Genomic DNA, 12,228 nt, shown 5'->3' with positions numbered 1-12,228 from the left:
GTGTCACACCTGAGCCAGGTGTGCAGGGCAGGACCTTGCCCTGACCCCAAGCACTGTCCCACCTGCAGGATCTGCTTCCCATCAGCCTCTTCCTCCTGCAGCCCCAAGCCCAGGTTGGTCCTAAACAAAGGGCGCTGGCTCAGGGTCATCCCCCAGCAGGGGCTGTGCACCCCCTCTGCCCCCTCCCCAAATTCCCTCCTGGGGGGAGCAGGAGCTGGGTCAGGAGCCCTGTGGGGAGGGAAAAGGGGGGTGACACTGGGATGGGGTGTCACACATGCTCTCAGGGACACACATGACCCCTTTGGACACCCTTCACCCTCTCCCGCAGAGCCAGGAGGATGAACTCCAACATGGAGCCCCCAAACCCCAGCAGCACCTTGGGGGGTGAGATATGGTGGCAGCTTTGGGGGTCTGGGTTTGTCATGACCACTAAAAAACCTCTCCCACCCCCAGAGCCACTCCCAAGCCCCTCAAACCACCCAACAGCTCCTCCTAGGATGCTCCCAAACCACTCCCTGCAATATCAATGGGCCCAAGAGCCACCATAACCCCATTCCCATCTCCACCTAAACCCACCCAAATGCTCTCCAAGTCACACAAACCTCTCTCACAGAGCCTGCCAAACTCCCTCTCAGCACCACAAATGCCCCCAAAAGCAACAAAAGCCCCTCCCAATTCCCCCAGGATTCCCTAAATCCCCTCCCACACCCCATGGCACTGACCAGGAGAGGCTGGTGGACAGGAACATCCACAGCTGGGAGCAGCTCGGGCAATTCAGCAGTGATTTGGGCACTTTGGGTGGCACACCCCACATGGGGAGACCCAGGCCAGGGACTGGGACAGAAAACCAGAATTCCTGAACAACAGATGGGCTCAGGTGGACACATTCTGCCAGCACAACTATGAGACTGTTGTCCTGTCCCCCAGCCTGGGCAGCCCCAGAACATCTAAATCCTCATGGGTATTCCCCTGAACCCCACATTCACCCCCAAACCTACAGTAAAATGGTGCAGCTTTAGATCTCTTTGTTTAATTCCTTTATTTTACCTCAGCTTTGGTTGCTCTGACAAGGTGAAGAAGGAAATTATTCAGGTTGGAAAAGACCTCCAAGATCATCCATCATTTCTTGATGCCACCAGAAGAAACAATTACACAGCAGGTAACAATTTTTAGGGTGTGACATTAATAAATCAGCTCTTCCCTATGAATTTGGGATGTCAGTCTGAGTCCAGATGGATGTTCCTGCCCCTGTGTTTGTCCAGGTGGCCACAGGGAATCAGGACATGGAAGCCACCAGCCATGTGCCTTCCCAACCTGAGTATGTTAGTTTTGCTTAGCCCAGAACATCAGCAAGCTATCTTTAGCATCTAGGGGAAACTCAAACCCTTCAAAAGCTGTTGTGGTAGGCCTGAAGAAGTGGCTGAAGGGTTGGGAGAAAACTCACCCCTGTGCTCATGAGTTGGTTTTGCTTAGCCCAGTTTTTGCTAGTGGGTGGGGAGGGGCACAAAAATGGCTCCTGTGTGTCCGGTGTGAATGTTCTAGACGTTTTCACCATGTCCAGCAGAGCCAATCTCTGATGGCTCTGAAGATGATGGACATGCTGCTGGCCAAGTCTGGGTCAATTAGAGATGTTGGTTACACCTCTGTGATGTCATATTTAAGAAGAAATCAAAACAATGTGAGCAAGCACTGCTTTTTAGACAGAGGATGAGGAGGAGGTGAGAATATGTGAGGGAAAACAACATGGAGACACCAAGGTCAGTGGAGAAGGTGGGGGAGGAGGTGCTCCAGGCACCAGAGCTGAAAATCCTCTGCTGGCTGTGGTGAGGACCATGGTGAAGCAGGTTGTCCCCCTGCAGCCCATGGGGTCCACGAGGGGTGCAGAGATCCACCCACAGCCCGTGGGGAGGTGCTCACGCTAGAGGAGCAGGTGGATGCCTGGAGGAAGCTGTGATCCAGTGGGAGTCCCAGTGCAGGGAAAGGCCTTGTTCCTTGGGATGGAAACAGCCTGGCCTGGGCTCAGAGCTCTGAACCCTGTGGACAAGAACTCATGGGGCAGCAGATTCCAGCGGCTGCTGCTCGAGAGATTGGACCCATGGCAAAGAAGTTTGCAGAGGACTGTCTCCAGTGGGTGGGACCCATGGCTAAGTAGAGGACTCCTCTCCCTGAACAGCAGAAGAAATTTTGGTCATGGACTGACCAAAAAACCCATACCCTGCCTGCCACAACCCCCTGTGCTATTGGTGGGAAAGAGGGAGGGGGGTGAGCAGAGAAACAGTGTATTAAGAGCTTATTTTTACTTCTCATTTGCCTCCTCTGACTCTGTTTAGGGTTAGGATACCAATAAATCACTTTGCAACTTTAAGTTCTCAGCCTGTTTTACCCTTCAGTGCATCCTGCCCACTTCATTATCTCAACTCATGAGCCCTATGTGTCTGTGTGTGTGTGTGTGTGTGTGTGTGTGTGTTAGGGTTTTTTTTTCCCTCCCCTCTGCACAGCTGCAGCAGGGGAGAGAAGAGAAAGCAGATTTCGTAGGTGCCTGGCATTTGGCCAGGATCAAACCACAACACTGGGTCACTGGGAGTGTGGGTCACCAGGGCTCTTCCCAATGAGGGTCCTCTGATGGGGGAGGAATACGGAGCAGTGCATTAAGCTCTTCCCACACTCGGGACACTCGCAGGGCTTCCCTTACCGGTGCCTCCATCGGTGTTTGGTCAAGTTAGAGCTGTAGCTGAAGCTCTTCCCACATTCCCCACACTCATAGGGTCTCTCCCCAGTGTGGATGCGCCGGTGTCTGATGAGGGTGGAGTTGTGCTTGAAGCCTTTCCTGCACTCAGGGCAGCGGAAGGGCCTCTCCTCTGTGTGAATCTGCTGATGACTGAGGAGATTGGAGCTCCTCTGAAACTTCTTCCCACACTCAGAACACTCGTAGGGCCTCTCCCCAGTGTGGATCCTCTTGTGATTGAACAGGTTTGAGCTCTGGCTGAAGCTCTTCCCACATTCCCCACATTCATAGGGTCTCTCCCCTGTGTGGATCCGCTGGTGGTCCATAAGGTGGGAGATCTTTCTGAAGCTCTTCTCACATTCCCCACACTTGTAGGGCTTCTTGGTCTCATGAAGCTTCTCAGGAATCTCCACCTCCGAACTTCAGCAGAAGCTCTTGCCAACTTCCTGGCACAGGGTGGGTCTTTGCTCTTCAGAGCTCCCTGGGCTGGGTTTGCAGCCTCTCCTTGTGCAGCATCTCTGGGGCTTTTCCTCCTGGTTGGATTCCTGGGTCACAGAGCTGCTCAAAGTGGCCTCTTCCATGAGGTTCTGCTCTAAGGATTTGTCCTCCCTGGTCTCTCTACTCAGCTCATTGTCTGGGGCAAAAAGGACAAGGAGAGGATTTGGGATTTGCCTCCATGCCAGAGGGAAGGGGAAAGAGATCCCCCAATCCATCCCTACCAGACAGAGTCAGCAGCAGGGTTGTCCTGCAGCCAGGGGTGATGCTGGGCTGGGAGATGGAGGAGAAGAGATCAGGAAAAGGGGCAGTGACTTCCTCCTCACCTGCCTGGCTGTCCTGGGGCATCTTCCTCTTCCTCAAAGCATCCTCCTCCATCTGGCCAAGTTTTGGGAAACGAAAATCCTCGTCTGGGAGAAAAAAAGGTGTGAATGCCTTGGGCTGGGGGTTTCTCCTGCCCAAGTCTATCTCTAGAAGTCACCGGGTGTCTTGTGTCTATAAATTCCTCCTAAAATAAGAATGAGTTCAGAAAAAGCCTCCCAGGAGTTCCCCCTTTCCAGTCTCCTCTCTATGGGGTTCTGGGGTTCCCCCTTCTCAAAGCTGCTGGGGCTCCCATGGGTCCTGGGGATCCCCTTCTCCTGGGTCCTGATTAGGGATGCTGTGGGGTTTTGGAGCTCCCAGGGGTCCCTTCTTCCCTGACTGTGCTTTGGCTCCAAGGGCTCCCAGGGTCCCCCTCTTCAGGCTCCCCCCACTCCAGGCACTCAGGGCTTCCCCCTCTCCCCATGGCCCCTTTCAGTGTCACAGTGTCCCAGCCCTGCCTCATCTCCAGCCTCCCCCACCCCTCCAGGCTGCCAGGGGTCCCACAGCTCCGGTATTGCCCCTCTCTGCTCTCTGCACTCTGAGAGTGTTGCGTTCCACCGCCCTGGGCTCTCTCACAGATCCCCAAAACGATTGGCCTGTCCTGCTGATAGCAGGAAATTCCCAAACGGATCCACCAATATTCCACCAAAGGTGCATTTATGGCTCAGCCTTGGAGTCCTGCAAGATCCAAACCTCCCCTTTAGCCCAAAATATCCCAGCCCGGGACATGCAAAGATATCTGGCGCTCACTTCCAGAATCTGCAAGTTCCAAACATCCCTCAAAAACTAACACCCTCCCAAAGACCCCCGATAGCTTTGGGGTGAGCTTCCCCTCCCTGGTGACCTGTGGAATGCAGGGGGGGCAATGATCCCAGAGCCAGGGGTGCTGCAGACACAGTGGGTGGTGAAACCTCATGGTTCTCCTGCTCCTCCTTTTCCTGCTCCTCCTCTCTCCCTCCTCTTCCTCCTGCTCCTCCTCTGCTCCCACCCCAGAACCCCTTTCCCCTCCCTCCTCTGACCCACGGCTGCTGCAGCACTGGCTGCTGGGTGGGGGGAACCCCCCGATCAGCCCCAGGGATGGACAGGGGGCTTGGGGACCCCCAGTGCAGATCCACCTCCCCCAGAGCCCCAGGGAATTGCTCTGGGGATCCAGTGCTGGGGGACAGGGCTGGACCCCCATGGAACTGCCCTGCTTCCGTGCCAACCCCACCTTTCCCTCCCCTCTCCTCCCCCTTCCCATCCTTCTCCCAATCCACAGACCCCTCCCAACTCCATTTGGGTGTCCCATCCCCCTCCCGCTCTCTTTGGGGTCCCAGCCCCCTCTTTTCCTCCCCACTTCTCCCCCTTTCACCATCGTCCCCTCAATCCCCAACCCCCCCTCCCCTATGACTGGTTTTGGGGGTTCCAGGCCCCTCCTGCCCACTCTGGGGGTCCCAATCCCCATTTCGCTCCATTTGGGCTCCCAGCCCCCCTTCTCACCGCGCCCCCCGCTCACCCCGCGGCCGGGGGGACTCTCAGCGCCACCAGTGCCACCAGTAGGGCCCCAGCTGCCCCCACACGCTCTTGCCGTGCCCAGCGCCGGTTTTGCAGGTGCCCAGAGCCCCAAAGCAGCCCAAAGCGCTCTGCCCTGGGGGGTCCCCAAAGCGGCCCCGCCCCGCGCGGCACTGGCAGCACCAGTCCGGAGCAGTGCGCAGCGCGGGCGGGCGGCATCAGCCGTGCCGGGCAGGGCCGGGCAATGCCCGCGGGGCTCCCCCCGCACTCGGCCCCCAGTTGCCGGGACAGCAAGGGGGGCCCGGCCTGGGCGCCCCCCACCTCCCCCCTCCCCAAATTCCGCTCCCGGGGGCGCTGGGGGCGAGGGGGAGCGCAGGTGGGGTCCAGAGGTGCCGGAGCCACGTGTCCCCCCGCTGCCAGTGCCACCCCCGGAGGATCAGGGGTACCCCAAAACTCCCTCACAGCTGCCGGATACCCCGCAAGCCCCTAAGGAGTGGGGTCCCCCCGGCTTCATCACCCCCAACTTTCGGCTGCCTCATCCCAGGCCCCATTCCCCCCATCCCCCTCCCCCAGACTTCATCCCACAACCCAATCCATATCCCACCCTTACCAGGCCTCATCCCATCCCATCCCATCCCATCCCATCCCATCCCATCCCATCCCATCCCATCCCATCTCTCCCGGCAGCCGCCACCGGGACCCCTGAAAAACTCTCGTCTAGGGGACTCCTCCATATTCCCCCAAGGGGCATTTGCGACTCTCATTTGGAGTCCTGCAAGATCCAAACATCCGCCCCAGTCCCCTCCCCCCACCACCCACCCAACTCTCCCAGGAGCAACCAAAGATATTTGGCGCTCGGTTCTGGAGTCCTGCAAGGTCCAAAAATCTCCCCCCCCAAAAAGAACCGCAGGCACCGCCCAAGATATTTGGGCCGAGCTCCCCCTGCCCGCTCACCTGCGGGATGTCCCGGGGGGGCGATGCTCCCGGGCTGAGGGCTGCGGACACAAAGAACAATAGACACACGTGGTCATTCCTTCTCCTGCTTCTCGTGCTGCTCCTCCCCTCCTCTTCTTCCCCGTTCTTCCCCCTTTATCCCTCCTCTTCCTCCCGCTTCCCCTCCTCCGTCCCTCCTCCCCACCCGCTCTTCCTCCTCCTCTGTCTCTCCTCCTCCTCTCCTGCCCGCTCCTCTTCTTCCTTTTATTTCTGCCTCCCATCCCCGCTTTGTCTCACATCCCCCCTGGTCCATCCCGTGCTCAGCAGAGCATCCTGTGCTCTGTCAGCACTCTCTGCTCCTTCGGCAAGGATTTGGGATTTATGCCAGGCACAGACACTGAACCTCACCCCAAACTGCCCCGGGGCCATTGCTGTCCCCTCGGCGCTGGGCAGCTGCTGTCCCAGGGGAAGCAGGGACACAAAGGAAGCCAAGTGCAGCCCAGCTGCCCGCGCTGATCCAGACGAGCCCCAGGGACAAGGTCCTGCAGAGCCACACGGAGCCCTCGGCTCCCGGCTGGGAACGGCTTGTGTTGTGGCTGCCCCAGCGGCCAGAGCGAGTCCTGGAGCTCCCCCAGCTCCTGCAGCAGGACCCAGGTTCCACCTGCTCTGCCAGGCCCTGGCCAGGGGCCAGCAGATCCACTGGCTCCATGCAAAGGGGGAAGACAAGAAGGATGGATTGGATGCATCGAGGACCTCGAGCAAATTGTTCAGGAACATCCAGACCTTGAGCTGATGGTTGTAAAGCTGCAGCTGGCAGAATTCTGTGGTGCAAGAGACCCAGCTAGGGAAGAGGAGACCTACAAGGAGCTGCAGGAGAAACACCCTGAGCCTCAAAGGCTGTCACACTCCAAATCTCTGCTGGAGAAAGTTCTTCCTCTCCAGGAAGGGATCCCGAGATGAGGCTAAAGCAAAGTTTGTGGCTGGTGACAAATTTCCAATTGCAGAGAGAGCAGAGCAGGGACTGCAGGTGGAGGCTGGGAGCCTGGGAAGGAGGAAGCGGTGGGGAAACTGTTTTGTTAGGGTTTGTTTTAGTTCTCCTTCTCATACTGTGATTTGCTTGGAAATGAATTCCATTAATTTCCCTAGCTTGTGTCTGTTGTGCCCCTGACAGTGACCAGTGAGTGACCTCTCCCTGCCCTTATCCCAGCACACGAGCCTTTCCTCCTGGGTTCTGTGTCCTGCACCTGTGAGGAGAGTGACAGAGTGGCTTTGGTGGCACTGGGCACCCGGCCAGGGCCAGCTCAGCCCAATAATCCCTGCAATTCACTCCCTCCAGGAAAGGTTCTTGAAAAGAGCAAACAGGACTGTGGAGAAGATTCCTGGAAAACTGAAACACCTTTCCAGAAGTGAAATGAAAATGCAAAGAAACAATCTGAGATGTTTTCCTCTATTTATTTCTATGTTCCCCTTTTCCATGTTGCACTACTTCTCCATGCCATTAACTGCAAATGGGTCTCACCTCGAAGATCTATGACTTAGCATGTTTTAGACTCTCTGAAATACCATGAGTTACACACAGTTTGTCTTTCCCTGTTCTGCTTGGAAAGCAATGCTGGAGACACAAGTGCAGTGCTTGGGTCAGGTATGAATTCTAGAGACAGGGAATGTGCTCTGCTAGTGTTTGACCCTCAGCAGGGACAATGCACAGAGCAGCCAAGGGGATTGCTGTGCCACTGTGCAGCAGTCAAGCCTCTGGATGTGGGCTGAACACGGCAAAGTTCCCGTGTTTGGACAGACTCAGGGGCTGCCCCCGGGGGCGCGCGGGGCTCGGCCGTGGGGACCGCGGGGGCGAGCGGGGAACGGACAAACGGCCACTCGGACAAACGGCCACTCGGACAAACGGAGATTCGGACTAACGGCCCCGGAGCTTCAGTTGCAGCGGCGGCAGCGGCGGCAGCGGCGCAGCTTCAGCGACAGAAGAGTTTCGAGGACCCTCTCCGTCCCTTTCTCCTGGCGTTCTCACCCTCTCCCCCTGTCCCGCCTCCTCTCCCGGTGTCCCTTTCCCTGTGTCCCCTCCCTTTCGCGGGCTCCCTCTCCCCCTGCCGGGCGGGGCCATGCGCCCGGCCCGCCCCCTGCCCCGGCCGGGGCTGCCCCCTTCCCGCCCCCGGGCGGCCCGCCGCGCTCTCGGCTCCGCCCGGCTGTCGCCGGCATGGCTGTGGCGCTGCTGGGCGGGCCTCAGTGGCCACGGCTGGGGCAGCATCGCCTGTCCCTGGCTCCGCCTGTGCGGGCGGCGGTCCCGGCGGCGGCCCCGGCAGCCCCGGCCCCAAACCCGGCGGCGGCCCCGGCTCTTCCCGGGGCCCGAGGAGGACACACACGGCGCGGCCGCTCCCGCCGCCTCCGCTGCGCCTTCCCCGGCCCGAGCTCCGCCGCTCGGCAGTCCGGCCGCCGGCCCCGAGCCGCCCGTGCCCCGTTCAGAGGGGCATGCCCGGCCCGGGGCGGTGCAGAGGCGGTCGGGGGCCGTGTGTGGCCCCGGGCCGAGCGGTGACGGCCGCGTGTCGCCCGCAGGGAAGGCGCAGGAGGCCCTGCAGGAGCGGTACCGGCTGGGTGCGCTGCTGGGCACAGGCGGGTTCGGCAGAGTCTACGCGGGGACGCGGCTAGCGGACGGCGCCCCGGTGAGTGGCGGGGCTGGCGGCGGGCGGAGGAGGAGGAGGAGGAGGAGAAGGAGGAGGAGGGTGGGGCTCGGCAGGGCGGGCGGCGAACTGAGCCCGCTGCTCTCTCTTGCTCGCAGGTAGCCATCAAATGTGTACCGCGGAACCGCATCCATCATTGGGGCGAGTTGGTGAGTGAGCGGGGCCAGCGGCAGAACCCGGGCCGTGCCGGGCGGAGATAAGCCGGGGCCCGGCAGGGTGGGAGCTGCCAGGACGCCTCGAGGGAGGTAGAGCGGGCGTGGGGTGAGCGGGGGGCGCAGAGCATCCCGGGCTGGGTGAGGGGTCCCAGAGCCATGGCATGGCCTCAGCCCCACTGATGGCATCGTGTTCCTCCCGCAGCCCGATGGCACCCGTGCGCCCCTGGAGATCGTGCTGCTGCACAAGGTGTCCACTGGCTGTGCTGGTGTCATCCAGCTCCTGGAGTGGGTTGAGCTCCCCGACGACTACCTGTTGGTGCTGGAGCGTCCGGAGCGCTGTCAGGACCTCTGGGATTTCCTGGCGGAGCGGAGGTTCCTGCCGGAGGAGGAGGCACGGGGGATGTTCCGGCAGGTGCTGGAGGCCGTGCGGCACTGCACCAGCTGCGGGGTGCTGCACAGGGACATCAAGCCCGAGAACATCCTGCTCGACCTGGACACCATGCAGCTGAAACTCATCGATTTTGGCTGTGGCGCCTTCCTCCAAGACACAGCCTACACCCAATTTGCAGGTGAGCCTTCCCAGGGGATGCTCCTGGGCATCTCATGGTCCAGCCTGGGTGTAGCACCAGGGCTTCTCCTGTAGCTGCCAGGCATGGGATTAACTCTTCAGCCAAGTTGCTTTTGGGTGGGGGTCGAAGGGGGAGCTTGCAGCCCTGTTGACCACCTTCACCACCCACTCTGCCCTTGGCAGGGCTGGGGCTGGGGCAGTCAGTCTGACAAAACCCCAATGAGTGTAGCAGTGAGGGGTGTCAGACCCCATGCCCCAGCCAGTTTGGTAGGCAGGTGAGGAAGGTCTTGGACTGCTCCACTCCCCTTGTTTGCCTTGGCTTGTAATTGTTTTCTGGGGGCAATGCAGAGAGGGATGAGAGCAGTTTTTCCCACCTCTGGGAATGGTTTTATTTTGCGTGTCGTGGTTGGACCTCCCCAGGGCTTCTGCTCCCTCATTCCAACACCAGTGGCTTCTTTTCCAACCCCAAGTTTGTACACGAGTCACAGGTGCTGGCGAGAGGGCAGCAGGTCACCCTTTGTGCCACTGGTGCAGCCCCTGCATGCCCAGGGATGTGGGGTGAGGCTCTGGGAGCAGCAGCATCCCCTGATGAACTCCATCTGTATTCCATAGGAACCCTGTCCTACAGCCCACCAGAGTGGATCCACCTCAAATTCTACAACGGTGGGGCAGCAACGATCTGGACCCTGGGCCTCCTGCTGTACCACCTGGTCGTCGGGAAGCACCCATTCAGGAGGGGCCAGGAGATCATCTGGGGGCGGATCTTGTTCCCACGACGGCTCTCTCAAGGTGGATCCTCATCTCTGTGGCACAGGGGGAATACCAGTGCTGGGAGAGAGCAGCAGGCTCATGAGCATCCTGCTCTGGCAGCTGCTGAGGAGGAGGCACATGTCCAGCTCTCCTGCTCTCCTCCAAAACAGAGAATGCCTGGGGAAGTTTAGGCACAGTTCTAGCACACCCAGCATGGCCTGGGCAGAGGAACGGGGAGGGAAAAGTGGACAGGACCCTTCTCCAACTGACTGGCAGTTTCTGGTTTCTCTCCTCAGAGTGCCAAGATGTTATTAAGAGGTGTTTGTCCATGCAACCCTTGGACAGGCCATCGCTGGAGGACCTCTTCAAGGATCCTTGGATGCAGGATGTTCATCTGCCCTAGAAGATGGGAGAGATCCACATGCACAGTTTGATCCAGGGGCCTGGCGGGTAACAGCTCCACACATCTTGTCCTGGTGCATTGTTGGCTGGGGCCCTGGGCAGAACACTGACAGCCTGGTGTGGCCCCCAGGGAAGGAGCAGGAGCCCCTGGAGATGCTGCACCAGGTGGAGCTTCAGTTGGAGACACCAAGGAGGACTTCAAGGATTGACAACCTCTTCCTTGACCTGGTGGCCCAGCAAGCTGAAGATGATCAGCTTTGACTGTGGCACTTTCTTCAAAGACACACTCCACACCTGATTTACAGGTGAGTTCAAAGCCAGGGGATGCTCCCACATCTGTGCATTGCACAGCCTGGCTGGGCCCAAAAAGTTTTCCTCTTTTGCTGGGATGGATGCAACAACTTCTTCAATCATCTGCCAAGCTGCTCTTTGGCTCTGGGCATCTGCTGAGGAGGTGGATCTGCCATGGCTTGCTGGAGGCTGGGCACATGTCCTGCCCTCCTGCTCTCCTCCCAGAGGCAGCAATGATGGGGAGGTTTGGGCACAGCTCTGAGCTCAGCCAGCATGGCCTGGGCACTGCAGGCAGTTGGGACAAGGGGGACAGGAGCCTTCAGCTGACGGGCAGTTTCTGGTTTCTCTCCTTCCAGCAGGGCTCTGCGGATGCTGAGGCTGCTCTGGGCTCTGCCAGGGCTCTGCTGGGGCTCAGCCCTGGGCACGGCTGGGCCTGCTCTGCCCTCCCATTGCTCTGACAGCTCTGCATCAGACGAGCCTGTTCTGAGCACACCAACGGAGCTTTCTGCTTGTGCAGGTGAGTGAGACTCTCCTGCAGGCCCAGAGATTGCAGTGAGGGATACACATGCAATTGGCAAGAACCCCAACACTCCACAGTCCCAGCTGAACGCCTGTATGTCCACAGGATGTTTTGTCTGTCCCACTCTTCATTCCTTTTGGGTTGGAATTGTGCAATTACACTTTCTTCCTCCTCTAGAAGTGCCACAAGTGAGCCAAACCTGGCGACTGGGCTGTTGTTCCTAAGGCAGTGCAGTCTGGAGTTGATGGATGAAGAATTGCCCTTCTCCACTTCCAAACCAGAGCAAAAAGCTGTAAGTGGGACTTTGCATTTTTAAGAAACCACTGACAATTTCAAAGGGAATGCACAGCTCGTTCGCAGGGTGAGAAGGAAGGACATTTTCTTAATGGGATGGGGATCAGCAGAATCTGGATTCCGAGTCCTGCTTGGAGCTGTCAGGGCACAATCAATTTCCTATTGCTTCAACCACAATTTAAAATAACTTAATATTGGAAACAAAGCCCAGAATCTATTAAGAAAAGGCTGCTGAGGTCAGTAAGATAGATCCATGCTGTTGGCACATTGACAAAGTAAATAACTGAGTACTCTTTTACAAACGATCAGTTACCTCTTAATCCAAAGTTACAGAAGATTTTACACTACACACCTGAGTTTTGGTTTTATCTTTCATATTTCATCTAGGCTTTTTTCTTTTTTTATCTCTTTTTTTTTTTCCTTAAACCAGGAAACCTGTCCTAAAAAGAAATGTCCTTTGCTCCTGGTTTTCATGTGAAGCAGCTCCCTTCCCGCTGGCCCCGGGGCTTGGGGCACTGTCAGCACCTGCTGCTTCAGCCACTGCTTCTGCTGGC

At 58.3% G+C, this 12,228-nt stretch overlaps 2 protein-coding genes and 1 pseudogene across 2 annotated transcripts in view; 2 read left to right on the top strand and 1 right to left on the bottom strand.

Annotated features, from left to right (window-relative positions):
- Window positions 1-6,105, bottom strand: part of LOC146421116 (uncharacterized) — a 248,287-nt gene extending 242,182 nt beyond the window's left edge. Inside the window, exon 1 of the mRNA XM_085047633.1 lies at window positions 6,026-6,105. The gene's annotated coding sequence lies outside the window, so the exon portion shown is untranslated. The remainder of the gene's footprint in view (window positions 1-6,025) is intronic.
- Window positions 1-12,228, top strand: part of LOC146421112 (uncharacterized) — a 382,384-nt gene that overhangs the window by 327,379 nt on the left and 42,777 nt on the right. The gene's annotated exons all lie outside the window — the stretch shown is intronic.
- On the top strand, window positions 8,214-10,621 carry LOC146421115 (serine/threonine-protein kinase pim-1-like; annotated as a pseudogene).

Source organism: Lichenostomus cassidix, unplaced genomic scaffold (assembly GCF_008360975.1).
Source record: "Lichenostomus cassidix isolate B80296 unplaced genomic scaffold, HeHo_3.0 HiC_scaffold_43, whole genome shotgun sequence".
NCBI classification, from domain to species: domain Eukaryota; kingdom Metazoa; phylum Chordata; class Aves; order Passeriformes; family Meliphagidae; genus Lichenostomus; species Lichenostomus cassidix.
This window is presented reverse-complemented; position numbering and strand designations above follow the sequence as displayed.